Genomic DNA, 12,251 nt, shown 5'->3' on the forward strand with positions numbered 1-12,251 from the left:
TTGGGTTCGGTTGAAGTCTTGCGAATAGGCTCGCGATTCACTACGATGTGTAAGAATCTACTGCGACTGTACTACGAACGAAGCAGATCGGTCCCGACTTAGCTAGGAACTCACTGAACGCACCCATGAATTAGGCGCAAATATCTATTGATATTGATCTAAATCGCGAGAATCTTAGCGGGCTCGCAACTCACTCGGGGTGAACTCGTGAGAGTTTTTATCTAAATCGCGAGAATCTTAGCGGGCTCGCAACCCACTCGGGGTTGAACTCGTGAGAGTCTTGACAAAGTCGCAGCTATATATATTCTTTATTTCCTCCGATATCGAAGAATCGAACAACAAAGTTATACAATAATCACAAATAATCACAAAGCATGTTTAACAAAGCAAGGGTGGCATGATTTACAAAACATGTAATCACGAATAAATATACAGAATAAAAACTTAATGATATCATTTCACCTGTTGTTAAGTTTACAATATCACATACAAAAGTCGAAAGCGAAAGTTGGTGTATTATTTGTTGACTTATAAAGCTATTTTCTCATAAGAAGTTATTTATCTAATACCAAATAGTAGGTAAATAAACATCAAGTATTCGATTACCCCACTATTTTACTGTTATTGATAACACTGGGTGGACTTCATTCATTAAATCGGCGTTCGCCGGCGCTGGCCGGCTAACTTCTAGAACCGGCGTACCACTTGTTTCGATCCGATTTTGCGCCGAATAATCAAGCCGGCGTAAGCCGAATTCGCCGCTCTCGATTGACGGGCTGACCGGCGAGCGGGAAAGTAAAATGGCCGACAATGGCGCAAATGTAAGTTAAGAAGAGTTTTTGTGGATTAAAATGCATCAATTTATCTACTTTCCAGGGTAAGATGACACTTATCAGAAGCATATAACGAGGCTTTAACAGCATCTGCATTGTATCACTATTTCGCATTGTTTTTTAATGCTTTTATGTAGTATAGAAAAGAAATATTAATTTGTCCTCATTTTAGTTCGTCCCATCATTGTTTGTCTCAGCTACCAATCGATTCTAATATGTTTATATCCAGGTATAACAATTTACTTAACTCTTTCAGTGCGGGAACCGAATTTTGAAGGCCTTTGCAAACAGTTTGGATCCAGATGAGACGACACAGAACGTGGCGTCTCATCTGGATCCAAACTGTTTGCTATAGACGAGTTAATTGTTATTGTTTACATTCGGGATTTTCCGCGCATGCGCACTGACTGGTTGGCAAAAACACTGGTTACAGTAACGTAAAACATGTATAAAGGGCTTTTGTTTAGTCAATAAATTGATAATAAATACGAAATAAACATTAAAACTCTTTAAAAAAAAAAGTGCAAATATAGCATATTTAGTACCAAATAAATGTATATTCACAAATAAAATTTCCTCTTCATAAAAATACGAAGTAGTTATTAGCATAGAGTAAACGTGATCGGAAGACTTAATACTGACAATTCCACAAAACAAAACAATAAATTAGCCGTATTCTTTCTGATAATAAGACTTGAATAAATTATATTTAAACACTAATAAAACATATTTTAATTGTCAGGGCTCGAATTAAGCACTCGCAAACAGGCCATTTGCGAGTACATTTTAAAAAACACGTCTAAAATGCGAGTGCAACATTTAGATACTCGCCATTTTTTGCGAGTTGGGGAAAAAACAAACAAGGTGCTTAAAGATCTTGGATTAAATACAAGATTTGTTCGCCGATCGAAAGTCTTCCGACCAAGTACGAAAATAATTAAACCCCGTCTAGTTTCGATCTAAAAATAGATCTGAAAATTGGAATTACCCTAATTTGCATAATGTATTTCAGCGGTTACTTCCGTTCTAGCAGAAATAATTTTACGAAATATTTTTTAAAATATATTTACGCTCTGCACTGTATCTTTCTGCCGATATAGTTAGTAAAGAACATTGAAAATTATATTATTGCAATTGAAAGTATGTTATTCCCTTCTTAAGTGAAAATTGGCGATAGTTATTCAGTATGAAGTTTTTTTTAAAACGAAGCTCATTTCGTTAATTCCTCATTCTTATAAATAGACGGAACACGTTTAGCAGACGATTTAAAAACTCAAAAATGTCGTCTACTAAAAAAATAACTAGCTTTTTTGTGGCGAATTCCTCCGTCTCCTCTGTGGAAGACAAAAAAGCCGAGGCCGAACCAGATAAAAAGAAATGCCAAAACAGTTAAGAAATGGGAAGACGAGCTAAAAATAACTTTGAACACGGAGAGAGACCAAGACGGCAATGTGTGTAAGATGTTCTGCGATTCATCTGATTGGTCTCTACCCCCTCAGCAATGCTGAGTGTGAAAGATGCTTTTCTGTTATGAAAAGGATAAAAAGTGATTGGCGATGTTCACTAAGCACTGAAAGGATGGACCAATTAATGCGAATCTCTATCAGAGATAATGAGGGGTTCCAGCCACGCAGAGCTGTGAATAGGTGGTGGATCAGTGGCAACAGTAGCAAAAGGCCAGATGTCGCCCCATATGGACCGAGGCATTAACTTTGGATGATATAACTGATATAAAAAAAAATACTCTTTACACTCAATTGTGTTACAATGTTGCTTTGAAGTTTTTAGTTAAAATAAACATAGGTCCATCCTTTCAGTGCTTAGTGAACATCGCCAATCACTTTTTATCAACCAAAGGATGCATTATTATGAAAACTTGTATTGCGAGTTGGAAATAAAAAATGCGAGTTGAAATATTAACAACTAGCAATTTTTTGCGAGTTGAAAAAAAAAAGTAATTCAAGCCCTGAATTGTATTATAATTTTAAGTGGTGTGGATAGTGTTTTATTTCATCAGCGATCAATAGAGTCAGAGGTGCATTTAATCAATTATAAAAAAAGCCCTAAAAAGCGGAATACAGTACTATTTTTAAATATTGTGGTAATTTTCTTTTACATTGAATGAATTTACGTTTCGTTTACATTGAATGAATATAAATTCAATTTACCATACAAACGGAAAAACCCTGCATATTAATTACCCAAATGTAACTGTCTTTGCATGTTTATTGAAATCTCTATTAGTAATAAGGAGTGATAAAAATATAGCATTTTATGATAGATGCATATATTTAATTTATCTAACGGCCCCTTTTGTGACTGCTTATGTTCATGATCGTGTTTCGGACCCTGCAGTAATGTACAATCTTTACACATAATAGCGGAGTTAACTTTTGCCGGTACCCGTTAAATACCTTAATTCAGGGACCTATACAAACTATATGTTTGTATAGGTCCCTGCTTAATTGCATAGCAGTAAAATTGCACAATATTTAAATGTATAGTTATTAAACAATGTATTATTAAGTTTAACTGGCTAATAAATATATACACTCGTTCCCGTTTATACATTTCCGACAAATGTTTTCATTTTTGTTAAAATATTTCATAAAAAATTAACTTATCAGTATTTTTAGCTTTAAAATGTGGCTTAAATGATTGCTCAATATGCCAAGAGATGACATAGAGGTATCGTGACTTATGTTTACTGACCAGACACTCGTCTGCAACATGTGGTTTATGCAGGGGTCCAAGTGTAGGTCCCTGGGTTTATGACACCATGTTTTCTTTGTATTTGTCTGGACAGTATCCGATCATAACGAGATAATCGGTTTGTGATAACAAAGGTGCAATTATACACCGGGATATAAATGCTGCAACAAAGAGTGCCAAAATTAGTGTGAACAATAAAATAAAACAATTACATTAAATAAAAGAATTTATTGAATGTGTAAGAAGGTAAGTTTTTCCAGACACATAAAGGTTCAAATCAGTTACCCTATGTCGCGTACATACAATTGACCTATTCGTTGTTTGTTTTTATCCTTATTTGTTTTCGTTCATTAAATTTAATTCATTCTAAAAGAATTTTAATTTCTGAGAAGTTTTTAACTAAAAATGGTCGCGATGAAGTGCCAAGTAGAGAGATTTTTGTTTAACCACATACCGAGCTCTTAGATTGTGTTCCACTCCCGAGTTCGTTGTCAGTAAAAACAAATAATAATAAAAACAATAAAATCGTTCCAAAGATGCATTTCCTTGCATGCTAATGTTTTATTCAGACATAATTAGTAAAATTATATTCGATATTGTGCATGATTATCATTAAAAACGAAGATTTCGTCAACCTTCTCTATATGCGCTTATATAAATTGCACCTCTTTTGCCAACCAGTGGGCGGAGTCTAAACTTTGCAGGTGCGTGTGACGTCACGCGTTAACTCGTCTATTCTGATAGTATTCTTTGAAAAAAATCGAAGAAAATGCTAATTTTAGAAATTCAGCAGACGACATTTTAGGAGACGACAAATTTCCCAGCATGCAAAGGGTTATTATGTTTTAGTTTTATATGATAAGATCATAACAAATTGGTATTATAATATATCCTTGGAGGTCCACAATAATATAAATATCAAAGTTTATTAATAATAATAGTTTATACAAATTTCAGTTCTAGTGATTTTGGAAGGTGGACCTGATTTCTTTGCCATTCAAAAGCACCACAACATAGCATTGAAAGTCTAACTGCACAAGAGAGTTCCAACCGCACAAGGATCTTTGTGGATGGTCAATATAGGTACTAAAAGTCTTCCCATTGCATGTTATTAATAAATACTTATTTAGTATGCATGATAAATAGTTTTAGTGAACCAATTTCATAAGGGCAGATAACCCTAAATTTAATTTTGCCAAATAAATGCTCCATTTCCAAAAGCAAATACTCACATAGGAAGGTAGTTCTGGCTACCTTAACTTTAAATGTCGCTTTTTATGATTTTTGACTGGCGGGACTTTATAGATATGAACCAACCCCATTAGGAAAGTCAACCAGAAATTCCTGAAAAGTTGACAGTTAACAAAGACCGATCAAAAACAGCTTTTAAATGCAGTTATTGGCCCAAATCAACCACTTGATCGGAAAGATTGACATTTTTCACATTGAACTGATATATTCTTTCACAAAATACTATCTTAAACATTTAAAATTTATCTATTCTGCTCTTACATGTTTCTACTTCTACTTGTTACTCCCGAACAATCAATCCTGACTATGATTGGGAGGCGCTGTCAAGAAAACTGTGTTAAGAATAAAATATTAGTGCAGATTAACAGATAAAAGTGCAAAGATAAAAGTGTGCAAGATTAAAAACATAGTAGGGTGGCTACATTGTAACTGTCACCAGCCTATCTTTGAAGATATCTAGATATCGAGAAAAACAGCGATGTGACAGACCTTCTTGAAATGCGAATCTCCCGAGATTTCACTGTCATATGACGTTATTTCTATTTTTAGTAACATACCGTGTGCTCAAGTGTTTTCAAATTCAGAATGACATTTCCCGGTATTTTAACTTATTCTGGCTTGTTTTGTAAACAAATTGTAGTGTAAATACAAACTCAAAGAAAATATTATTTAAAACTACCTGATTCACACTGAAATCAGTCTTATAATCCACCAGACGTAAGTTGTTAATCACAAATAATAGATTTCAGAAAAAGAAAGTAATGTTTACAATTTCAGCAAAAAATGTCAAGGTCGATCTGAAAGTATCCAAATGAAAACTCGTCACGTGAAAAAGCGACAATGGCGTCAAATTTGTACATTTCAGACTGATGTGAGAGTTATTTTAATCTATTGTAATATGTATTTGAAACATTTGAACTTTAAAATATTCCCCAATGCAGTACTTTATATTCATTTACCAATATATGTAGAAATGTATCCAATAAAATGAACTTTCTTTGATTTATAGCGTGACATAAATATGTTACGACTCTGGTTGACTTTCGATACGGGGTTGGCTTCAGCGTACAGGTCTGTCAATACTATATAAACTGTACGCTGAAGTTTCTTTAGCTAATAGGAAGGCAACTTAGTTATTAATGGTTTCCAGTACACTATCAAGCACTGAGTAAATTGGAGTGCACTAACCGCGGACGGCTCTTGTTAAAAATCCTGCTGTCTATCATGTTTGTGTTTTATTTCAGAATCTACATTAGATGTTCAGAGTGCAGGCTAGTATTTCACGCAGACTGTGCTCATTGTGATCTTGAAGATATAATAACAGGGGACGACCCGTGCATTTGTGATGTCTGCGCAAACAGAATATTGAAGCTGTGAACTCACTAATTGGCGTTTAAAAAGACACCCTAAAAAAAATAATTTGTGGTGGCGCAATCACTTCTTGTTTTAAGTTTATTCAGCCTAATGCCATAGGACTTTAAATGTTCTCATGTTATGTTTAACATATTGTTCAACAGTTGATGTTATCACATACCTAATTGAAGAAAGATATTTGACTTGTGATATGACATATTAGCCATGTGAAATGACATCTTAGACATGTGTTATGACATTTTAGCCATGTGTTATGACATCTTAGTCATGTCATAATACATGTCTAATATGTAATATCACATATCTAAGATGTCATATCACATGACTAAGTTATCATATCATATGACTAATATTTCATAACACATGACTAAGATGTCAGGTCACATGTCTAAGTTGTCATATCATATGACTACGATGTCAAATCTTCTGTCTAAGATGTCAAAACACATGACTTAGTTGTCATATCACATTTCTAAGTAAACATATCATATGACTTAAGATCTCATATCACATGTGTAAGTTGTCATAACACATGACTAAGTTGTCATATAACATGTCTAAGTTATCATATGGCAAAGATGTCATATCACATGTCTAGGATGTCATAACACATGACTTAGTTGTCATATCACATGTCTAAGTTAGCATATCATATGTCTAAGATGTCATATCACATGTGTAAGTTGTCGTAACACGTGACTAAGTTGTCATATCACATGTCTAAGTTATCATATGGCTAAGATGTCATATCACATGTCTTGGATGTCATAACACATGACTTAGTTGTCATATCACATGTCCAAGTTAGCATATCATATGTCTAAGATGTCATATCACATGTGTAAGTTGTCATAACACATGACTAAGTTGTCATATCACATGTCTAAGTTATCATATGGCTAAGATGTCATATCACATGTCTAGGATGTCATAACACATGACTTAGTTGTCATATCACATGTCTAAGTTAGCATATCATATGTCTAAGATGTCATATCACATGTGTAAGTTGTCATAACACATGACTAAGTTGTCATATCACATGTCTAAGTTATCATATGGCTAAGATGTCATATCACATGTCTTGGATGTCATAACACATGACTTAGTTGTCATATCACATGTCTAAGTTAACATATCATATGTCTAAGATGTCATATCACATGTGTAAGTTGTCATAACACATGACTAAGTTGTCATATCACATATCTAAGTTATCATATTTTAATCCACAAAAACTCTTCTTAACTTACATTTGCGCCATTGTCGGCCATTTTACTTTCCTGCTCGCCGGTCAATCGAGAGCGGCGAATTCGGCTTTTCATATGACTAAGATGTCATATCACATGTCACGTCATAACACATGACTTAGTTGTCATATCACATGTAATGGTTATCATATCACATGACTAAGATGTCATTTCACATGACTAAGATGTCATAGCACGTCTAAGTAGTCATATCACATATATAAGTTGTCATATCATATGACTAAGATGACATCTTAGTCATATGATATGATTACTTAGTCATGTGTTATGACAGGGTTTTTTCTTTATCTTTTAATATTTTTATTATAACTTAACATTGTCTTCAAATGTTTGATTTTCTTACCTTTGTGATTGTATCAGGGATATGTGCAGCGGCAGTTGAACATATATTCATCCACAGTTTTAATAACCTGCCATTGTAATTTAGCATTAGAGACTGTTCAGTTAGTAGGAAATGATTTCATGGAACCAGAAATTCTGATAAGGAGGACTCCAGTTTAAAAGTTGTTTCTGTTACAGTTTAGAGGTTTGGGCTGTATTAATGCAAAGTGCCATACGCAGCTGTATTTTGTGCCCACATGTTTCAATTACTGTTTTTATACTTCCACAAACGAAGTTTAGGGGGGTATATAGGAGTGAGCTTGTCTGTCGGTCGGTCGGTATTGGTTGTCCGCTCTCTAATTTAAGTAGTTTTCATCCGATCTTCCCCAAGTTTGGTCAGAATTTTTATCTAGATGATCTTGAGACCAAGATCGAACATTGGTCTTGCTGGGTCAAAAACTAGGTCACGGGGTCACTTAGTGTGTTTTAAACATCGAGCATGGTGTCCGCTCTCTAATTGAAGTAGTTTACTTCCGATCTTCACCAAACTTGGTCAGAAGTTTTATATAGATGATCTCTACGCAAAGTTCGAACATGAGCCATGGGTCACTTAGCGGTAGAATGTTTTACACATTAAGCATGGTGTTCGCTGTCTAATTCAAGTAGTTTTCATCCGATCTTCAACACAATTGGTCAGAAGTTGTATCAAGATGATGTGTAGGTCAAGTTCGAACATGGGCCATGCCAGGTCAAAAACTAGGTCACGGGGTCACTTAGTGAGTTTTAAATATTGAGCATGGTGTCTGCTATGATTTTGTGAAGACACATGCAAAATATTCTGTGTCAATGCCACATGTGGGGGTATTCGTCACGTCTGTGACAAAGCTCTAGTTCTTTTTAGCTCACCTGATTGCTCAGGTGAGCTTTTGTGACCGGGCCTTGTCCGTCCGTTCACATTTATTCGTAAACACTCTAGAGGGCACATTTCTTTGCCGATCTTCATGAAACTTGGTCAGTACATTGGTTTTATTGATTTCTCTGACAAGTTGGAAAATGGCTGAGAGCGGTGTAACACACTTTTTAGCTCACCTGATTGCTCAGGTGAGGTTTTAGGATTGGTCTTTGTCTGCCGTCCGTCCGTCAACATTTGGTTTGTAAACACTCTAGCATTCACACTTCTTAAGCATTCTTTATGAAAGATATAGGTCAAGTTTGATAATGAGCAAAATCACATAAGTAATGCCATAATTATTGCCCTTAGATTGTGTCCAAAATAATTGTAAACACTCTAGAGGTCACAATTTTGTTTCAATTTTTATGAATCATGGTTAAAAAAATATTTCTAAGCGAAGTTTAATGTTTGGCAAGGGAGGGGGGTCAACTCAAAATATAGGTCACCAGGTCAAATCTCACAAAAACACCCCATAAGCCAGAGTTTTGATTCAATAATGATGAAACTTGACCATGGTGTTTGTCTGGACAATATCTAGGTCAAGATTGACATTAGGTAAAGATTGAATGAGCCAACTCCTCTCAGGTGAGAAAACTAGGGCCATCTTGGCTCTCTTGTTTATTTTACTGTGATATATGAGGTACATATTGATACATGTGATATTTTTATTTTACTGTGATATATGAAGAACATATTGATATATGATTTTTATTTTACTGTGATATATGAGGAACAAATTGATAAGTTTTGTCAGACAGGTGTTTCAAACCTGCTGTCACAGGCATGACATAATGATATACGCATTATACTCGTAATATGTTCAATATTTCGGAAATAAACAAGTAAAACCAAATATACATGTTATATGTTTCTTTTTTAATCTGACTATTCGTTTCATGTATGGACAATCAATAGAAATGTAAACAACGCCAGTGTAAATGTTTGAGTCATGAATATTTAAAAGTACTTTTAGTTTCGAATAATCACTTTCTTACACAAGTAGCCTGTTTGTTATATTAATTCTTTTAAGCTGACCTTCCGCATCATTTTGCATAAAAAACTGAGGATCATTACATTGGACTTGATTATTATCCTCATTGTTTAAGATGTCTTCAAAACCATCATGTTCCATAATACAAATGTTATGTAATACACAGGCAGCAACAATTGTCTTGCATATTTCTTCAATATATTTCATATTTCAATCTCCTAAAACGCCCTTTCAGCAATTCAAACACTCTCAATGACCTGGCGCTTTGATGACAAGGAAATGTTGTAGCGAACCTGCTGTTGTGATAAATGTCCACTATCTCTGTAAGGCGTTAATAACCACTGCTTTAGTGGATATGCACCATCCCCTAATAAATGATATCTACCATTATCACTCTTTTGAAAGCCAGATTCCCAAAGACTTGAATTCCGTAGCACTTTAGCGTCATGTTCTTTGCCGGGCCAGCCCACATTAATGTCTGTAAATGTTAAATCATGCACACAAACACCTTGCAGAATGACAGAATGAAACTGTTTTCGGTTAAAATAACAATTGGGTCTTTCATGAGGGGCTGTGATTGGTATGTGACAGCCGTCTATACACCCAAGAACATTTGGAAAACTATAAGCGCCCATATCATCAAATCTTTGGGCAACATCTTGATAACAGTGTGCTTTAGGCCAGGTGACAAGCTTAGAAAAAAGTTGATCGTTTACAGCAGAAATTACTGTCTTTTGCATCGAAAAAAACTATGTTCTGTTACACCAAAGTAATCGCTGAGCTCTCTGACAGTTTCTTGTGATACCAGGTACCTAATAGTCATTAAAACTTTCTTCTCAAGTGGAATAGGCTTTCTCCCACCTGGAACAACTCTTTCAGACAATTCTGGACAATCTGACAGTTTTTGACACAAATGTTCAATTAATGCAGGAGTCACTTTAAAAAATTGCTTGAAGGTGTCTGGTAGATACTGCTGGATTGTGACCTCGTAGTACTGTAGCGACTTTGTCCTGTCTTCTCTTTCACTAAAACGAAATGATAACCCATATGTATGTTACGTAGATATCAACAGATAATCATAGAACATATCGTTGGAGGCACTACATCTGAGTTGGTCCTTATTTCGATTTTCTACATCAGTTCGTGCTATATTTTAGTATAATTATAATGTCATCTTCAGTTTTTTTAATGTTGCATAAATATTATCATATGCCTGTAATGTAACTATCAGACACAGTGAGTGTATAATTGGCATTATGGACTTTATTAATATTGAAATATTGGCGTATAAGACTCTAAGAGACTTACATTCCCGCAATTCCTAATAACACAACCAGATCATCATCGTCATCGTCGCAAGAGAGGATTTGTTTAACCAAAGCATATGAACCAACCACAAATGCTGCCATTTTGAAATAAGCCGGTTCCACTTTATTTGCTTGTAACCGGCTTACGCCGTATCACGTGACCGGCCCACGCCGGCAGCTAAAACGGCGTAAGCCGAGTTGCGTAAATGAAGTCCACCCACAATATACTTTACCTTAAACGAAAACGAAAATTTAAACTAAAATTAGGTTATCAATAATATATTGACAATTTTATCCTGTCAATTTCATACCATAACAAAGAAACATTAAAGTCGATTTCAAGCGAATGTATCACATTCAAGTTAAAACAAATCACATATGAGTTTTAGTAAAACGAAATTTCTAAAGAGGTCATCTTCAGTTACTGTTAATGCAAGACACACTAGATGTCTACTCATTGCCATTACTGGAAGAATCATAATTTGCATAAATTTGCAGTGCCCAGTCACTTTGTACAATTCAACAATAAGATTATTCCTTTTTGATTCCGTTTTATCATAAAACCAGAGAGTATGGTTCACAATACTGTCGGTGAACTTATTACAAATTGCACATTTACTTGCAAACTGCCTCGACATCGCCATACTTAGAATATTCGTTGACTTATGGATTATCACAGAGAATGAAGGTGAAGTCTTACAAATGACGATGGCGGTAAGCGGTCTATCAGCTTTAAATAGCTTTGAGTCCTCGTGGCATGTAATTTCATTTGCATTTTGTGAGCGTCTTTGTCTGTTTGCCATTCTAACACTGTTTTTGATTGTCCGTTTCCATGACATCTTTCCGGGAAAGACACCACGTTCCAGGTACGTTTCTAGGATAGGCATCAAACTGTACTTTTGTAAAAGTCTGTAGATGTCAGGAATCAGCCCTTGAATATTCACGCACCCTGAGCAATATCGTACTAGTCTATGGAAGAAAACTTTCTTGGCCAAAAATCTCACTGTAAGCCGGCACAGTCGCCCAAAAAACTCAAGTTTCTCAAAGTTTAAACATGGCAATGCAACATCGGTGTTTGTGTTCCTACCGTCGTTAAGAATTTGTTTAACACATCTTCTATGGAATACTTCAAGTTGCATTGTGTCACTATTAGAATAATTGCACCATAGCGGCGAGCCGTATAAAGCTTTGGGCAAAACCACATTAACATATATTTTTCGACGTGTTATAGGATTAAGT

General features: G+C 35.1%; 1 long non-coding RNA gene and 1 pseudogene across 1 annotated transcript; one reads left to right on the forward strand and one right to left on the reverse strand.

The window, feature by feature from the left end:
- Nucleotides 1-664: 664 nt before the first annotated feature.
- On the forward strand, nt 665-9,567 carry LOC127868175 (uncharacterized). The gene is made up of 3 exons (XR_008043904.1): nt 665-821; nt 4,503-4,628; nt 6,041-9,567. It is a non-coding gene; the product is annotated as an uncharacterized LOC127868175 (long non-coding RNA).
- LOC127868174 (putative nuclease HARBI1) lies at nt 9,212-11,226 on the reverse strand (annotated as a pseudogene).
- Nucleotides 11,227-12,251: the final 1,025 nt, after the last annotated feature.

Source organism: Dreissena polymorpha, chromosome 2, assembly GCF_020536995.1.
Source record: "Dreissena polymorpha isolate Duluth1 chromosome 2, UMN_Dpol_1.0, whole genome shotgun sequence".
NCBI classification, from domain to species: Eukaryota; Metazoa; Mollusca; class Bivalvia; order Myida; family Dreissenidae; genus Dreissena; species Dreissena polymorpha.